Source organism: Fulmarus glacialis, unplaced genomic scaffold, assembly GCF_000690835.1.
Source record: "Fulmarus glacialis isolate BGI_N327 unplaced genomic scaffold, ASM69083v1 scaffold28868, whole genome shotgun sequence".
Classification (NCBI taxonomy): Eukaryota; Metazoa; Chordata; class Aves; order Procellariiformes; family Procellariidae; genus Fulmarus; species Fulmarus glacialis.
Window position 1 is genome coordinate 10,001 of NW_009230619.1, and position 286 is coordinate 10,286.

Below are 286 nucleotides of genomic sequence, written 5' to 3' on the forward strand. Positions count from 1 at the left end.
TGCAGGAAGAGGAGAAAGGCGTAAAGGACCAGAATTAATGAACCTGACCTTCCCTGGGCGATAGCAAGCAAGGATGTGTTACTTAAGAGGAGGGAGGTTATTTGCAAGGAGTGAGGATTCTACAAGCTGCAGGCTGGATCGAGCTGTGGCTCCTATTTCATGTGCCCTGTTGCTGTGTGATTTTAATAACAAATTACTGGTCAGTGTTGATGGGTGACCTGCCTCTGAGTTTTGAAAGGCCTCTTGGGCACTCCGCACAGAACAAGTCTGCTACTTGGCTCTACAT